This window comes from Lampetra fluviatilis, chromosome 19 (genome assembly GCF_964198595.1).
Source record: "Lampetra fluviatilis chromosome 19, kcLamFluv1.1, whole genome shotgun sequence".
Classification (NCBI taxonomy): domain Eukaryota; kingdom Metazoa; phylum Chordata; class Hyperoartia; order Petromyzontiformes; family Petromyzontidae; genus Lampetra; species Lampetra fluviatilis.
Window position 1 is genome coordinate 13,591,455 of NC_136293.1, and position 18,583 is coordinate 13,610,037.

At 46.4% G+C, this 18,583-nt stretch overlaps 1 protein-coding gene across 5 annotated transcripts in view; it reads right to left on the bottom strand.

Moving 5' to 3' along the window:
- LOC144937706 (protocadherin Fat 1-like) overlaps positions 1-18,314 on the bottom strand; it is a 231,791-nt gene extending 213,477 nt beyond the window's left edge. For all 5 annotated transcript variants that reach the window (XM_078865142.1, XM_078865139.1, XM_078865140.1 and 2 more), the window contains exon 1: positions 18,103-18,314. The gene's annotated coding sequence lies outside the window, so the exon portion shown is untranslated. The remainder of the gene's footprint in view (positions 1-18,102) is intronic.
- Positions 18,315-18,583: the final 269 nt, after the last annotated feature.

Below are 18,583 nucleotides of genomic sequence, written 5' to 3' on the forward strand. Positions count from 1 at the left end.
TTGTATATCGTGCAGATCGACTTGCAGGTGAAGTACGTCAGTTGGCAGAGGCCTCACAATGCAAGTCAACGTTACACGCGGGATCCAGATCACACAATGCACACAGCTTACGCTACTCGCAAGTAAAGACCTCACCGGTTTGATATCACCCATAGTTTTAGGAACAAACAAAATTAATATGTTCGGCAGCCAAGGAGGACTTTAAACAATGGACAATGACGTTGGCATTTCATTTTCCACGTCCTGCTTGCACATCAAATAGAGTACAGTTTGGCGATGTATCAAGGCAGCAGGTGCACGGAGGGCTAAAGAGGATCCAAGAATAGCGCAAGCGGGTTTGTTCTTCTCGTGATAAATGGTCGATTCGTATGCAATTGTGAACAACACTATTTACACAAAACAGAGCGACGTACGGAAGGAAAACCTGTTTCAAATACAATGCGGGTGCAGTATCATGTAACCATCGCAGAGGTAGGCAACGGACTGGGACACACGAGGGAAAGAACCAGCTTCTCGTATTTACACATTCCACGTGTGAAATAAATCATGTTATAGTTACAGTATAGGAGATTACTATATTGATCACTCTATACAGAGCAAAGCCCCGACCATGGGAATGTGGAATTTCCACCGCTAGCTCAGCGTCAAATCTGGTGAGCAGGGAGACCCTGGGCTTTGACTCGACTGATATGAGTGTAAGATTAAGCAGCTGTTTTACTCTCCAAACGTAATACACTGCCCATGAATTCAAGTCACTGGTAAACTACGAATTGATTCCCGTGCAAACGAGCGCTGTTAAATTGGTGACAGATGAAGGGAGTTTAATACGTAAGCTTTTGCGACCAATATTATTAATAATAAAGGTTTTTGGGTTAGATCGCTTTATTTATTAAATGTGTGTCATTCTGGCAAATTGCCCGATGATGCTGGATTTAATTATCAGCGAAACGTCATACTCAAAATTTTAAATGATGTTGATTCACTCTTCAACACACCGGTGGGCTAAAGTAGTGAACTATTTGTCTTTTGCAAACGTGACACTTTTTAATTGTTTGGCCATGTCGGGTGGTGGAGGATTACGACACATTTATAAATAACGCGATCTAACCCAAAAACCTGTATCATGAAGATGAAGGGAGTTTCAATGAGGAGGCAAATTGACGGCCAGTCGAGTGAGCGTCGGTTTGTGTGGGCCACGTCTGCCTGGCCACCAAGACCCAACGAGCCACAGGCAGACACGAATCTTCACGCCATAGCGCAAGATTTACTCTCAAGCACCTTAAGAATTGGTGCACAATTTATCCGGCTCCTTTCAAAAAGACTCCACCTGCAACAGCTCCAAATAGCGTTCTGGATTTGTTTGGTTTGTTGTTCTCTCGCCTCGAGCAAAAGTAATAAAAGCCCGGCGCGAGAACGACGGTCGCACTGCTAACGGTGCCAAACCCTCGCTTGGAATCGCCGAGCGCGTGTTCTGGAGAGAGAGGGGGGAGCGCGAAACTGAAAATTGCAACGCTTTGACGGGACGCACGGGGCACCATGATGAAGCTGCGGGGTGCCGTTAGTGGCGTGCGGCGCGCTGCCCAGCGATCTGCGGACGCGAATGCTGCGGACAAAAATGGGCACGGAAAACAGAGGGGGGCGAAATGAGCGAAATATATTCATTCATAAGTTTCTTCAACGCGTCTCTGTATTCCGCACACGGCATGGGCACAGTTGGGTTAAACGGCTGCACCATATGTTCCCAGTGAATGCACAGATGCTTGCTACAGTCGTGCACAGGATTGCGGAGCCATAATCAACTACCTAAACACGTACATGATCTAAATACTCCGGCACTTAATTACTCAGCCTGCTTGGAAACATATGCCAAAGTTTAATACTAGGACCTACACTCCAATTAACTTTACGCCGCCAGTTTCATTACATTACTCAGAATGGAATTTAAATCCCCCAATGGTTTGTGAAAAAAAAATTGTCTGGCCGAGGTTTTCCCAATGTCTTCTTGTCAGCCATGTCAAATTAAGTTAAATGAGTGATTGATAATGGCATACATAATTCAAAATAAAAGACAGTACTGAATATACAGCGTTCATATCCATGCATACATTATGCATGGATTTCCTTATGGGAACGTGAGCTTCGGCTCCTAGTTTGCTTCATGGAATGGAGCTCATAATTAAACCCCATGGCCTCCATGGATGCCTCTCCAGCAACGATGGTGAGTAGTCTGTGCGAGCTACAACCTCTGGCGACTGAGGCGGGGTGACTGCGCAGCTAGCTGGGATTCAGACGAATCCGAGGATGTGAAAACAAGAATAATTTCAGCTGTTAACTTTACAGTACAGAATCCTCTCGCAAAAGTAATGTTGAAGGAATGTGTGTTGAACCATCTTAGCACCTGTACCCAACATAAACAACAATTGCTACAACTGAATCCTCCAGAAATCGAGTTGCTGGAAGCCTACAGTAGACGCACCACGATTGTCACCCTTGATACGTGACCAGGTGCCAGCCCACTGATATACTGCAGCGAGACCCGATCCTTGAGATGGGAATTAACATCAGAAGCTCTTGCTGGCTTATCTGCTGAGCCATTCTTCTATGATATCGCCGTATCACAAATCACGTCATAAGCGTGTCCCCACAATTAACCGATACGAGCACGAGCCAATGCACCTGGCTTGAACCACACAACGTCATCATGAAAGGACTCATTTTCAAAAATGTGTTGGCAAGTCTGGGGAAAACTGAAAAACTCACGTGTTAAAACACAACCATCATAAGAAAAAAAGTTTCCACATTGGGCGACGTTTCAGACAATGGCCGTTCTTCACGGCACATGCAGGTGCCAGAGAGGTGGAGTGTGGGAAAACCGCACGTGCGGTTATCGTGAAAAGTGCCTTTACATTAATTGCAATGGGATTCTGCTGGGATTCTGCTGGGATTCTGCTGGGATTCTGCTGGGATTCTGCTGGGATTCTGCTGGGATTCTGCTGGGATTCTGCTGGGATTCTGCTGGGATTCTGCTGGGATTCTGCTGGGATTCTGCTGGGATTCTGCTGGGATTCTGCTGGGATTCTGCTGGGATTCTGCTGGGATTCTGCTGGGATTCTGCTGGGATTCTGCTGGGATTCTGCTGGGATTCTGCTGGGATTCTGCTGGGATTCTGCTGGGATTCTGCTGGGATTCTGCTGGGATTCTGCTGGGATTCTGCTGGGATTCTGCTGGGATTCTGCTGGGATTCTGCTGGGATTCTGCTGGGATTCTGCTGGGATTCTGCTGGGCGCACAAAAAGCGGTGATTGAAGCGAGGGCATTATTGCATTATGCCTTCAGTGCATGGTGCGATTCAATTAGTACAAACGTGGTGTAAGTCCTGTCATTTTACAGCTGTTAGTACGCTACCCTAATACTATAACAGTGGAATTTCTCTAATGCTTGTGACAAAAAAGCACACGCTCGTTCATTGTGACCGCCACGACAGCAGCTGGGGACAATGAGTCGATCCGTCAACCAAACGTTGTCATCAGCAATTTCTTTGGGTCGATGACTCAGGCTCCTTCACAAAAAGTGGAGAAACCCCCTGAAAGCGAGCCCAGTGAGGTGCAGCTCGCGCCTTGCCAACGGCGTCATCAAGTCCGGCCCCATGACCTCTCATCCTGCGGCAGGCTTTAGTTGAGTCGAGTAATTAATTATGCTCGTTAAATAATCGGATAGACAAGACTCTAATCATGACCATATTTGCATGGCTAATTTCCGAGAAAAAAAATCATTATTTTTGGTCAGAATGAATTGAACATCGCTTGTAATTTCAAATGAAGAGAGTTCACTTGCCTGAAATAATAATAAAGTACCAATATCTTGCTTTTAAAATGCATCCCTGAATACCTTTTATAGTCCAGTCCACTAAGCCATACACTGTACAGTTCACATCAATGCAAGAACCCATACGAATCATGTTGACGATGTGATGCTACGTACACATCATTCAAGAACATTCTGCAATATAACACGACGTGATAACAATATGGAACGTCAGGACAGGTTTGGGCGGCCACTGCGGGCTCCGGGAGAAACCGGACACTGCCACAATATTTAGATATGGCTCAGCGACACGCGCGACCTTTTGGACTAACATCATGGTATTTTTGAGTCTGTGTTTTTTTCTCTCTCTCCAAGGAGGGCCGAGTGAAGGTGAGAGGGAGAGACAAGGCCAAGGATGTTGCTACGAGGAGCGTTTTGGTCTCGGGCTGAACGCCGCAGACGGGGAGAGGGGAGGTGACAACGCGAGGCTCATCCGGCGACCCCGATCACAAACGACACGGGGCTAAAGGCGACGAGGGTGAAGACGTTTTCCCTCGCTCCAAACAAGGCGACGTGAATGCACGATTATGCTGATGGCGGAGCCTTGAAAACCTCCGGTCTAAATAAAGATTCTGATTCTAATTTATTTGGGCATGAGCGCACAAACAGGAGGCTCAGTACCGAGTTGGTGGCCGGTAGTTGTGTATACATATCATGATTACACAGTTGTACAACATAACTGTTATCCGAGAAAAAGTCACGGGCGAACTTCGCAGATCCTCTCTGCAATCTACCCGGTAACGACCGACAACCCTTTTATAGTAGAACACCCACAACCACCAGAGTGTGGGGGGGGGGGGTGCCCCCACAAACCTGCTCACATTAAAGATGAAAAGTGCTTCTCCTATGAAAATCGTGCCTGATCTTGTGAGGTGATATGGGCCCCGCCTCTAGTGGAGCTCTGCTCCGGTCGAATGATATTGTTTTGAGACGATCCCAGTCAATGCCCTTTTATTTGAGTTGGTGAGTCATTTTGCTAACATCGACTGTAAGAATGAAACCAAACTTCCGATTATTTCCAGTCTGGCAGGAATGAGGTAATGGCTGGGACTGGACCATTATCTTAAATCCAGTAACCGTGGCATCTAGACAGCCGTGTAATATTGCGACTGTAAATACATGGGCATGAATCCCATGAGATTCTTAAAGGACGAATTTTAATAATTGTCGAAGATGAACTCTCATATATGATAAGGGCACACAAAAGTCACGTCATTAACATTTTACACCATACACAATCTTTAAGCCACCATGTTGCTCATATTCTCGCATCAAAACATAGCAGGGCCAAGCATGACCACATGACTATCAATCTCCTGGTATAACTGATAGCGGATCTTGCATACAAATAAACTTGCAGTGGAAAGAACGACGTAATTGCATAGCTGAGTTGGGAACAGTCCCGATAATTAGTAGCAAAATCAGAAAGATCTTAAGTACAGACAACAATACAAAAATTCACAGCAATTAAATATCTGCAATGTATTAGCAGCCATAGGAAAGACAAATCACACAATGTTATTCGATGCTCAATACTTGGAAAAAAGGCTGCCTTTTTCCACTTGGGATGCCAGTCCTGAGAAGCAGGATAACCAAGAGGAAGAAGTTCTCTCTCCATTATCACCCCAGCCAAAGTTGTTAAGTTAACATCAGCCAACATTTCCCAACAGGGCATACTAAAACTCCATCAGCCAAGTAATGATGTTAATGAAGCTCCAGAGGGGAAAATACATGTTTGAAAACAAATGTATACCCATTAGTGCAGACAAAATGCGTATCGCTTTTTGCTGAAATTAGCGTTGGGCAGTGCCCATCTCCATTAGAGACCTTAATCCAGTGCCGGAATTCCACATTCTATGGACGGGAGCCAGAATATCCCCAGGACAACCACTGTTTACTTCTGACAAAGTGGTATGTATTTTATCAACCATAGTGGGATGGTAGGTCAAGTTGACCTTCATGGAGAAAGTAACCGATAACCTTCCGATGATGATGCAGGTTGTTTGCCACAGCATGAGCCACCCATTGGCATATCAGCTCAAACAATCACAAGCCGATTACAGTATTACCATGGGCTGCTGGACAGTCCATAGTACTGTATTTAGTGTACACCACTACTGTACCAAATGCATCGTGCCATCAGCCTGCGTTCGGGTTATCCTGGGCACTCAGCCAGGATGCGACTTTGGGCTCGTTCCCATGGCTTTGCTTCTGCCATCACCTATCACCCATCACCCTGTGAACTCCATAGGCAGCAGCCGGCTCTGGCAGCTGGGTAATCAGAACCTGACTGGCAGAGTTCATTAGGATCTCAGCCTGGCGATGGGCTCATCATTGTGGCAATCAGTGGTGCGGCTCCGAGGTTGTGCCACCCTTCGCCACTGGAGAGCTGGAATGGATGCTGAGCTGGTGAGCATGGTGTTGCAGAAATCAGGCCCTGGTGAGTCAAAACACTGAAGTCCTGCACTGAATGAATACTTAATTCTCAACGAGGATCTATCTGCTGCTGCATGAAGGCCTCCCCAAGCTGCTGCCATCTCTCAACAGTCACATGATGCAACAATTCAGCTATTAAACCGATTTGAAGTAGAGCCATTCACATCGTATTGCACATATATACATTGCATAGATCAATAGAAACCGATGACTGTTTTGGAAAATGTAGAGGCCACCAAACCACATGAGCAAGCCAGGTTTATAAAAAGGTTTCGCTCCCGTCAGCCACATTACACACTAATAATCGGAGATTGTGTGATTCATGAATATCAAATACCATTATCCCTAGCCTTTGAAGGGCATTTTGAGGTAGTAGACTATGAAGGGACAAAGTGTGGGTGCTCTCTCCTCTTCCAAGAGGTCTATAAAACTAAACAATGTTTTTGTATTTTTACCAGGTAAGGCCCACTGAGCAATATGGTTTGTTTGCAGATGGACCCTGGCCACATGACGGCTCAACAAAGTGGCTTATCGTGTGGAAATGTATTGCAGCCAAATACTCTAAATGCATGATAATTATAAATGTGGAGGGAAAAAACGGAGAACCCAGAGAAAACCCCCACGCGTGGGGAAAGAGAGAGACACGCAAACTCAAAATAGACAGGCGTTGGGGACGGGGTCGAACCCACGACCTCCTGTATACCAGGCGAGGAAGTTAACATCTCCTAGCCACCGTGGCGCCCTGACTCACGTGCAAGAGTTGGCCACAATCCCCTGAAGAAGGTGCTCCCTTGTGCCCCCTGTCACAGACGCCCTTCCACCTGCAGTGGAGTGCAATTCACATCCTTACTCTGCTCGAGTGTTCAGTCAATCCCACAATGAATCCATAAGTGTGCAAAACACGCGTTGAAATACAGTAAATAATACACCACAATGCACAATGTGTTACTTAAACGAACATGTATTTTATACTCCAACACAAGCTTAAACATGTGGTTGTCGAAGTTATATATATATACATCTCAGCATTGGTGTAAGAAAATAGATATCGCCTTGGGCAGAGGTGTGTGTACAGAGCACTTTCCAGACGGTCTGGGGCAGTGGAACATTACAATGATTACATTTAAACACTCGCATACTAAACGTGAGCCTGCCTTAGTGTGATAAACCACGGCTAACTCGATGACATTAACTTGGGCTACATTAACGTTCCCAATTACAGAGACGTTTTGGAAATTGTGGGCATCTTGAGTGACTGCTTTATGTCACCGCCAGCAATTTAACAGATCACCTGCAAACGGCAAAGATTCGTCTCGTGTGACAACATGGCACGCGTGAACACAATGCACTGTAACTGGCACAAGCTACGATCATACACCGCACGTATCACATTACTTTCGGAAATGTGACAACAATATCAATATCTGTGACATAATACATTGTCTTTTGTCTTTTGTCACGCCGCGATGGTTTGAAATGTGGGGCCTTGCTCGACGGAAACAAAATATTTAGGGGAATAATTAACAAATACTGCATCGCTGGATGCGTGTACTAAACCAGTACGCCAGACTCCGTGCAAATCCATTCATAGCAATATAACAAAGCATCGATTATGGATTTTTAAAAATGTGTATGCTCATGCTATACCGGAGTGTAAGAATTGATGTATAACGTATGCACGTTTTACGGCAATAAACATGTCATCGGATGAGAACTACGAATGAGAGACCTGCAGCACTTTGCATGGCGTTATAAACAAATGAACACTGCCGAACCAGATAATACAAAATAGACCAAAACGTTACTTATTCTTTAACTGAATCATCAGCTCAACCCATGGCAATTTATTTTATTGTGGAGAGGATAAATACATCCATGCCTACTGCTTATATATATAAAACACTTAATATGAAGTACATATCAATCACTCGACTATCTATAGCCTGATGATTAAATTTGGGCACTCTTATGAACCATTATGGCACAATAGGGAGGTAAAACCATCAGGGTTCATTTTTTTAAATTGATCTAATAAAGAGGAGATAATGCTTCTCTCTTTCTCCCGTTCAATCAGATTTTCCCCTTCCAAATCTGATTCAATGAAATAACGATGCATCACGCGAGCTCTATTATGCACACTCGATCGTGTGATCATGCTCCTGTGACCTGCCACTTGAAATTATGATTGACAGGTGTTATGCATTTATTTTCATAAGGCTTATATCTGAATCCAAGAGTTGGCTTAGTGCAGTATTTTTCACCCACTACTGGAGCATAGATTTCAGAAGTACAAGACACACACGCACGTTAGATATCATTTGTATTCCTTTTTATATGAAACACTTTCACGTGTACGTCCTGGCACGTGTAAGTACAGACAGAGAAACACGATTCACTATCAAGGTGAGTCACGTGACACGTAACTTCCCTAAAACAAACTGTATTTGAACATAAAACCGCGCGTCCGCTACATTAACTTGCTGCGTGTAATTGTGCAACCTGATTTTACGGGCAACTTTTACGTACGTGCCACTGGAACTGTAAACGTGCGGCCACGACTCGAAGCCACTCGCTCGCAAGACATCGTGCCGACGGGACACGAGAGTTGGGGGCTATGCAACAGCACGTGGAGTGCGCGTGCAATCATAGCACACAAGTCAGGTGGACAGACTCCCTCCCCCTGAAACAAAAACAATCCTGCAATGCAGCAACTGTGTCATGATGGTCTCAATAACACGCAGGGAAATTGTCTCGCTCAGAGCTTCAAAAATACAGAATATAATTATTGGGATACATCAGCTCTGTTGAGCGGTTGCGAACCAGTTTATCTTGTGAGGGATAGTGGTGGTGCTGCTGCTGCATGCTTGAGCACACGAGCCGGTCTCTCATCCTTACGAGCTGATGCAGTCATGCCCAGACTTGCAAGCACTCCGTTTGTACGCGATCTGACGGATGGTGTACCTTGCTTTTAAAAAAAAGTGCAACTTTTATGACTCACTTGTAAATGTACTGTCCCTCATGGCGACTTGACAACGGAAACGGAGCTTCAAATGGGATTTTTTTTCTCCGGTGGCCAACATCTGTTAAATACTTTTACAACGCATTAAGCAGAGTATAATTAATTACGAAAAATTAACTACCTAGCTTTGAGCCGACAGCAAATCTATGCAATTATGTGTTCAAAGGCTTTTCCTGCTGAAGCATTGCTTTCATGAAGAACTAAGAATGAATGCACTTAGATGTGCGCGTTTTGGCGCACGACATTGCGATGATTAATTTAACGCTTTCGAAAGTGACTCCGAGCTCCGTTTGACCCCGGAGAGGCTCCCGTCCCGCTCGGCACGCGCACGGCACCGGCACCCAGCGTGGGAATCCGAGGCGCCGTCCTGTGGCAGGACACCTGAGCATTGGACACACACAGCCGCTGACACACAGCGGAGGGCCACCAAGGAGGGCTCCGCAGAAGCCGAGTGGTGTTACCGCAAGGGTGGGGTGTTTCACGCTGGATGTTTGACTTGCTTTAAGTGGACTTCACGTGCCTCGCGGTACGCGAAACGTGCCCACGCCACCACAGTGGAAGCCGACATGAAGCGGCGTGCGACGAACGATTCGCAGCCTTCACGTATGTCTTCTGTACGTTGACCTTCTTTCGCACCGTACGTAGCCAACCGTGCTAATCGGAGGTGCGTGGGGAGGACAACAAACTACACACAAAACCCATTTCTAAAGAAATTGGATTTCTAAAGAAATGGGTTTTCAATCTAGATTTAAAAGTGCATAACTCCAGCGGCTTTCTAATATCGGAAGGAAGAACATTCCAGACGGCCGCAGAAGCGCATCTGAAATCGCGTGATGCGGTGACCGTCTTTTTTGGCAGATGGTTTGGCTGACGTTTCGCTTTCTGTTTACTTAACGTTCTAAAGTTCAATCCAGTGATTGTAGCGGCCTTCACCTTTATACACCCCTGTGCTCTGACTCATGAGCAGTGCCGGCCCGAGCCTCTTGGGGGCCCTAAGCAGAATTTGATTTGGGGGCCCCCCTCCCACCACGCAGACTCATCTGTGCTAGAAGGTGGCCAGGGGGCCCCAAGCAGCCGCTTAGTTCGCTTATGCCTCGGGCCGGCCCTGCTCATGAGGATTAGGTGGCCATTCCACTGACACGCCTTGAGCGGACATTAAATCGCCGAGTGAGAGTACTCCACCGCCGTGTGTGCGCTGCGGTAGCGAGATGTGTGAACCGAGGAACTGGGTTCATAGTGCAGTGTGAGAACCACTCGTTCACTGTTCCAGGTTAGAGTTCATTTGCCAGAGGAACACACGGGTATCTTTGCATAATGTCTAGTTTGCATGATTAGTGACATTGTACACATCAGTTGTGTCATCCAATCGAAACTTTGGGATGTTTTTAATAAATAAATTATATTTTTGACAGTTTAAAAAAAAATCTCATGGTTTAATCCTGCAAGAAAAGGAATATACCGTATAAACGATGGTCATTGTTTCCTTTGTGTGAACACTTTAGCCAAGGGTGTATAGGCATACTGAGCTTGGGTAAAAGCTCAAGAGCTGGAATTCAGAGGTTGATGTGGTCAGATGGCTTCCTAAATCTTAAGAATAAAAGGTAAAAAGATCTCCAGATTTCCATTTCATTGTATTCCATGTGAGAGATTTACATGCACAACCTAACATTTTACGTTTACTGCCTCTCTTTAAACAAAATGTACAGCCCTTTCTCAATCCACTGCTGGATGAAGGCTCCCCAACACTCCATCAGTCATGGGTATTGCTCGGCCATACTTCACCACAGCGGCCAGTGTGGGTCGCTGGAGGGAGGGTGGGTGGGCGAGGCCAGGACTGGTTCAGATGTCACCGGCCAATGATGTTGGTCATGACTGGGAATCAGACTGAGGTAGGTCACTGGGTTCACAGAAGTGTGATAACCACTGTGCCACCACTCCAGAAGAGAAAGTTTAAATCTCGTCCAAAACTGACCAAAGCCATTCATCCTACTCAGGGCAATAATATGGGTCGCACCTGAATATCACGACTGTATATGGTAGGAAGTCAACCGTAACGTGGAATTGCCACACAGTGCAAATCGACGCTCATTTTCACACGTGGGCACTGACGTTTTTCTTTGCAGACACATAATGTGTATATATAAACTCTGTGGCATGCACACCAACTATTTCGTAACACTAACATACTGTATATACAAGGGGTGGAGCGGTAGCATAATGGTTGGCGATTTGCATCATGAACCCAACAGCTTCGGTTCAATTCCTGGCCACAACAGACATCGATGGGATGTGATTGCCAAACCATTCCCAGGCACCCTTCCCGACACCAACCCACAGTGACCAGGATGGTGAAGTTGTCGTCAAAAAACCCCACGACCAAAAATGTCTTCACCCAGACGTTTATTGTTAAAGAGGTGTACATTACATTATTATTAAAAAGTAAAATATAAACAAAATCTATAGATATATAAACATTGCATGAATATAAAACACTGACAAAGCAGAGCTTTCTAATAACAGTACATTATTTATAAGTGCATTGTAACCATTAGTCCAAAAAATATGAATGCTCAGCGACGTCCTCACAAAGGTGCCATCTCTTACATAAAAACTAGTTTTTGTATTTGATCAGGTAAGGCCAACTGAGCTATAGAGGTCTTTTTCAGAAGCGACCTGGCCACATGTGATAGCCAGAGTGACTTATCGTGTGGAAATGCATTGAGTGACTTATCGTGTGGAAATGCATTGCAGCCAAATACTCGAAATGCACGTTGATTCTAAATGTGGAGCGAAAAACCAGAGGACCCGGAGAAAAATGCATGCGACCACAGGCAGAGAGACAAGCAAACTCTAAATATAAAGGCATCGGGGTTAGGAACGAACCCACGACCTCCTGTATACCAGGCGAGGTGTTTAACATCTGGCTACCGCAACGAGAGATGTATGGCAATTTGTAGAGGAATAACAGCCACGCACACACATTCTGTGACCAACCAGTGAGCATGCACACTGAATTAATGCAGAGTTTGAAACGAGCAGACTCCTCCTCACTCTTGCTCGACCTTGCACAGGTTAAGTGCAGCCTAAATGCAGATCAAAGTGAACATTTGGCACCGGATCATTAATACAAATGATCGAGTCGAAGCTTTTTTTTTATTCCGTTAATTCATTGAAACGATCCAAGCTCGGCTGATAGCCGTGAAATAATGTGCACCAGTTAGCCTGGCAAATGTGATCCATATAATAATGACAATATATGAAGATAATGTCATGCGACCGATGTTAATTAATTGTAATTAAAGACAGAAATTAATGTAAGTCTCTGTAACCATTGCTGTAAATCCCTTTTCGAGGTCTATGCAATTCCAAATCTGAATATGTAGAGCATTACAGCATAAGATCAGAAATATGCAACTTCTATGGTTTGATTTAACAGGACACCACAGTGCACACACCTGTGTCAGGCAATACATTTTTGAAACATAATTCAGTAAAAACCAAAATGACTTTTGCCTTCATCATAACTGAAATATATAATGAATGGACCAAGCATACATAATAGTAATGATGCATGGATTTACCTATTAATATTGATTCTCAAGTCAGCAATAAATACATCGCATGTGTAAGTCACTGGAGGTGCTACCATCCACCCCTATTAAATATATATGGCCGAGAAGCAACACCATACTAATGTGCCTAAAGTTTGAATGAGTCCACGTCACCTACGATGACACATGGAACTGAAACATTTATAAAGAAAATGGAAAATATGCAAACTCTCGTGCAGGCTTGGAAATACATTGAAAGACAGAGAGAGAAACAGACACATCAGAGTGCTGTACGAATGCAAATAAGAGGCATCATACCAGAGGTCAATCGATAAACTTTCCAGGGGGGGGAAGCAGTCCCAAAATTTCAAGCTTTATAAAATGGGTACTACATTTTAAAAAAAATCTTCCGGGATCTGCCGCTGCATCATGCTAACTGTTAAGGGTAGTGGGCTTGGGCAGGACGTATCGGGAGAAGGATGGATAGCTCATGATAGAGACTGATGATGGAATGGCAGCCGAAGGAGGGAAGACGCTCGAGAGGCAAGCCAGCAGGGCCGATGGAGCGATGAGGTCAGCTCACGTGGCGGAAAGGAGCCCGATGGAATAATGCGGTATCACGGGACTCTGGATTGATGGCGATGACTTGGAGATGCCGTCATCCAGCAATGCAAAGATCATGGCTCACGGTGATGGTGATACAATACTGTATACATCAGAAATGGCCCCAAATTGTACTGCCTGAAGTATGTTATATATTAAAAAATAAGCTATAACCGGTTAAGTTAAAGTAAAAAGTGATTTTATTTTTCCATCACCGACATTTTTGTTACATTTCTCTGTGCGTGCCTCTCGGTGACAAATGAGTTTTAGTTTTACTTAGCCCGTCATATTTATATGCAGCATTCTTTGGGAAAGTGTGATATATAATTTGTAATTCTTTTGTTCATCTAGTTAGACTGTTAGACGATAATAGTGAAAAGTTTTATTTTACAAAAAATATAATTCAAATGCAGTTAATCATAAGAGTAAAAGTCTCACCTTTTTTGGGTCAGATAACGTAAAACCTATTAATTATTCCTTAAGCTTGTGGAACATTGCTTATGTGGAAATACTCCATTGCCGCACATATAAACTATTCAAGATATGTTTATTTGACCGCGAGGGCATATATAACACACAAATGGAATGGTCTTGGTGGGGAGGAAGGCAACTGGCATATTTGCATTCTTTATGGATGTTGGGGATAGTAGGTTGTGGTGGAACTTAATAAGGCATGGCTCATTGGAATTTCCGCCGACGAGCAAGGTGTAGTATGTACTCCTGTCAACTGGGTTGTCACTGTGATTAAACGAACCCGACTGCATGATTGGTCCACTCGGCCCAACAGAAACGATCGTACGGCGCATGTTTCATCAACGTTTTTGGAGAAGTGAAGGTCACGGGAAGGGGTTAAGCGTGGCGAGGAGGGCGCCGTTGGGGAGTGGCGCGCGCCGGTCCCGGCACGGAGCGATGGGCGCGCCAACACCAGAGGGGGGAAATCGCACTCCCAGGGCAAGATCGTGCACGCACGCAGTCCCGGGACACGCGGCCAAAACACCGCCTCCAAGCACTCCTCCACCGCACGCGTGAGTAATAGTAAGGTGGAGCATGCTTGAGGATTTTCAATGTCTTGCCGCAACAGGCCCTCGTTTGTCATAGCGCATCAGCCACATCGCCACTGCATTCAGCGAACATGCAGCGATCACAGGACATGCTCGCCTTGTAGATGAGTAAGTCACTTGACGTTTTTGTTTGTCTTCTTACAAGGCCAACGTCGGCTTACAAAAACGTAACTAAGGACGTGCACATCGAGGGTATTTTTGCAGTGTAATGACATCAAAACAGTTTGCTTTACCAAAACGAGCGTGTAAGAACGCCTTTCAAGGACTCTGATTTTTAAGTCAGCAAGCTCTTTGTGAGCTTTAGTTTAACTCACAAACACGAGCCAGGCAATGTGTTTAAAAGCGAAAGTCCAATATTAGTTTCCTGTTTGCTTGAATAGTCGTTTGCACATGCCAACACGTGATTTCAATCCCTCAACTTTATGGCCAAAGTGAGAATGCAGTACAGCATGCAGCAGGGCTTTCATGCACGACTGAGATTCTGTGTGTGCACAGCAGACATACCAAATTAATTCAGTGTCAAGGGAGAGTGAGCCATTGCAGACGAACATCATTCCTCTCCCCTAAAAATAACAAGAATGGCAAAATAAGACCCAGTCTCCAGCGGTGATCACAGGAAAGCGCGAGGTGGGAAGGAAAACCACAAAAAGCATTAGGAGCCGAGAAACAGTGTCAATATTGATCATAGGATGGCTGACGAACTTGAGGAATAGCCACACTGGCCCGGCAGAGCCAGACACGCATTTATACTCATCTACATCAAGAGCGTGCTTTTATAAAAGTTTAACAGCCACCATGAGGCATTGACACCCACAGACACAAAATGGATCTGTCAGACAATTTAAGCGGAGAATGGCGCTGAGGCCACCACGTGCAGCTACACATTACAAGTGGCATGCATGTCATGTGTGTCATGGTCTATGACAGGTGTATAGCCATCTTGCATCAATTATTGAATACGATCCATTTTCCCCCATGTAAATGTATACATCAGGGCGAGGATTGTATTAAAATGTGTACACATATTTTCTGTTTACGCAACTAAGGTGCCACGCAAATTGCAATGGGGCCCTAAAATGGTAAAATATCGGCAAATGTCAGAAAACTTAACATAGTAATGTACATAAAGACCCAGATGCCACGTGTTGACCGACCACCACGTGCAAGCTGCCCATCAACTGCGACCAACCCACTTACACCGCTGGATGAATAGAGGAGAGGCGGGATTTCAGAAACCTGCACTCGTGTTTCTAATGATATGCCGTGAGATACAATCGAACTTTGTATTTGAGCTCTGTTGAAGTTGACATTCATAACTACTCAACTGTTCTTATTATTATTAGCATACACAGAGTAGATAATACTCATACAACTATGTAACCAGACACTTCTAATTTTACACACACACACAACAAGTTGCGTAGCTATTTCATTTTTTAATTTTGACACTGCTTCCATGTGGGTTTTGTTTCCTTTTGCCCTTATTTTCGTATTTCACAGAGACAAATACGGGGCTAAAAGGCATACAAAGAGAAGCACACACGCCACATTTGGTTCAATCCAGTCTTCACAACGGCTCTATGCTTTGGTAGCACCAAGTCATGCACGGGCATACATGGCAGGCAGCGTCAGGGCCCCATTCAAACACACACACACGAGCCAACACCGAAATGGTCAACATTCGCCCGACAGGCTTCACACACACACACACAGCGCCTATGTTCTATCAATTGTCGTCTACACGTTGACACACACAGACAAACGCAGGTGCTCCATCCACTCCAATTCGCTCCAAGCAGACGGAGTGTGACACGGAGATGGCCACAGTGGAATCCGTGCCCTCTGCCACTCCGGTCCTTCTCGTTAATTCACTGTAGCTGCTACCACGCGTGGAGTCGTCTACGGCCTTCGGATTAAACGTGCACATGTTTCTAACCTTGGCCGTGACAACTTTGAAAAATAGGCCAAATACGCTCTAGATGAGCTTCTTTAGAGCTCCCTTGACTGGAGGCTTTTTTTTCCCAGCAGGGGCATGAGCACGCACTTTCTGCGCTGCGCCTTTACGGAATTGTTGTGATCTTGGCCATCACAACACCGCAATCCTGGTAAGAGTGACAGCCTTTAGCCAACTAGAATCGCAACAACGACAACAGTGTTGTAGTTTTCTTTTTGTAATATAATCGAGGTCTCCCTTCGAGTGGCTACGTTTAGTCTCAATGGGCTCGCCGCACCTGCTTCGTCAATGGGCGCAGACACTCCAGCAGCAGCTCACGCACAGCAGCTCACGCACAGCAGGTCACGTACAGCAGCTCACGCACAGCAGGTCACGTACAGCAGGTCACACACAGCTGGTCATACACAGCAGCAGCAACAGCAGCAGCGTGGTGCGCTGCTGCTGTTGCTGCTGCTGCATGAAGGCAGAGCGACACTCTCTGTACTCTCAATAACCACGCAGGCGGCCGCTGCTGACAACTCAACCCAATCCACGCTGAAGGTGCACATCGCAACGAGGAGTGCGGGGCGATGTAAACGCACGTACGGAGAGGGCCATATAAGTCGACGGGGAGCATGGGGGGGGGGGGGACGAGGCACATTCAAACACACATACCACACACACACAGACACCGACTGATCCTAGACTCTGTGCGCATATCCATGGCCACGCTTCCACAAGTGTTTGCAAGAGATTATTTCTTAAGTCAAGCGCACACACACACACTCGCATAGTTCATAACTTGCCCATCGTAACGTTTTAAACGAAGACAAATGCGCGTCTTGCACTGCTACTACACGTGGCTCGTATCACAACATTTACAATTAAACACACTTCATCCCGTATACCACTCACTATACACACACACTGTACCGTACCTTCATACCTTATTCCAGTGTATTGTAACACTTCCCTCAATAAATACACATCCCATACAAGCACGTTACCCTGTACACACACACACTCTCTATAGGCACACTTGATCCCATACATTCACAATCATCCTATAGACTCTCCCCTATAGCCACATACCGTCGATGCATACACATCCATCCCACCCGGACACTCCACCTCTCCACACAATACGCGGTGCAGTCTACTTAGCGCGCACACACGCACTGCCATGCACCTCGCCCTGCTCCAACACTGCCATGCACCTAGCACCTAGCACGGCCCTGCTGCTACTGCTCCTGCTACTCCTGCTGCTGCTGCTCCTGCTGCTGCTGCCATACAAAGAGGCGCACAGCGGCGCCAGCTCCTCGCAATCGCGCCCCGGCCCCGCTCGCAGCGACCCCGAGCAGAGCCACCACCACCACCACCGTCGCCTGCAAGACGCAGGGAGCGCTGGCGGTGGTGGTGGTGGCTTCTCTCGCTACATCCCCCCTGTCTCTCTGTGTGTCTCTGTGTTTCTGTGTGTGTCTCTCTGTGTGTCTCTGTGTGTGTCTGTGTGCACGGCAGCCGTGAGAAGCTGGCAGCAGCAGCAGCAGGCGCTCTCACGAGAGAGGAGGAGGAGGGAGACGGGGAGGCGAGCTCTGCGGCAGCAGCGGGAGGGGAACAGGGACGGCGCGCGGGGTACCTCTCGCTTCACTGGAGGCAGAGGGACATCTTCTTCATGCGCTCACTGGCCCGGGTGCACGTGTTGTTCTTGTTGTTCTTCTTGTTGTTGTTGTCACTGCTAGAGGACGTCGTCTCTCGCCAAGCTGCTGTACGCACAGTCGGCGTGCGTTCCTCTCTGGCCCCTCTCCCCCCACTCTCCCCCACTCTCCTCCTCCTCCTGTGCCTCTCCTCCTCCTCCTGTGCCTCTCCGCTCTCTCTCTCGCAAAACTTCAAGGCGGAGCGAGCAACAATCTCCCGAACCCCTCTGGAGGCCGCCGCACGAACTGTCGCCGTCTCCCGAGAAGCTGGCGACTTCTTCTCCTTCCCCAGGCAATGACGGTGCGACTCCTGTGCGTGGACACCTCATCGCCCACACCCAGGGGCAGATCTCAACACCCACACAGCCACCATCCCAGCCACTCCTCTCCTGCCCACCGCTCCCCACTCACTCCCCTTGTCAA